This window comes from Anopheles coustani, chromosome 2 (assembly GCF_943734705.1).
Source record: "Anopheles coustani chromosome 2, idAnoCousDA_361_x.2, whole genome shotgun sequence".
In the NCBI taxonomy this organism is placed as follows: domain Eukaryota; kingdom Metazoa; phylum Arthropoda; class Insecta; order Diptera; family Culicidae; genus Anopheles; species Anopheles coustani.
This window is the reverse complement of record NC_071289.1, coordinates 69,335,051-69,335,962: the sequence shown is the minus strand read 5'-3', so window position 1 is coordinate 69,335,962 and position 912 is coordinate 69,335,051.

Below are 912 nucleotides of genomic sequence, written 5' to 3'. Positions count from 1 at the left end.
TGACAAACTGTTCTTCCATTTAGTAATATTTTAGTTGAAAAGCTTACACTACACAAACACACAATGTTCTTGTTGAAACGATCTCCCAAATTTGGGGTTGCCGATATTATTTTTGTTTATACGATCCACATTGGACACTCTCCCCGTTTGCGCCAGTAAAGATAATCGAGCCGGGTGTTGTTTTTTTAATTTTTATAACATTCGTTCCCGAAAGCGAGAGGTGTTCGAACACTCCCCACCACCACCAACAAGCGTCTCGGTGCTCGCACACCTCCTTTATCAGGTGAACTTACTGATTGTGGTTCCCGCAAGCAGAAGAAACCTCAAACGATGGGAGCCGGGTTGGACGTTAGGGAACTGGAGGGGGCGGTCACTTTTGCGTAACCAAACCAAGAAGAACGCGTGGCGTGGAGGTCGAGGGCGCTAGCGCCGCTATCAGCGGAGAGCGATCAAGTTCGCGGGACCCGACCGGAGGGCACGAGTTTCCTTGCGTCCAGAACCGGCCGTCAGTAGCCGGAACGCGTCGGTGCGAGATCGTAGTGTTTCTTGGGTGCTTGTGCTCGCCACTTGAACACGTTCGGTGCTTCTCCTGGTCGCGGGGTAATCTACAAAGGGGGACCGTTATTGAACGTTCCTGCGCCCATTGGGGGAGGGATTCGTTGTGTACACGACTGCAAGCCAGCTCCTTCGTTCACGGTGTGTCTTTCTTCCTCTTTGCAGCGGGTTTCAGCGCGCAACTGCATCATTTCCGCCTAGTGAAAGTGTGTGGTGTGATCGAAAACATTCCCAAGAGGGCGCGAGTGACGGAGAGTGAGCGGTGTGTGTGTGTGTGCTTGTGTCTTTTCGTTCTGTTTCGGTGCTGAAGTGAAGGATCGAGCGACCATCCTGTAGCTGCTCGATCGACGCGACGCC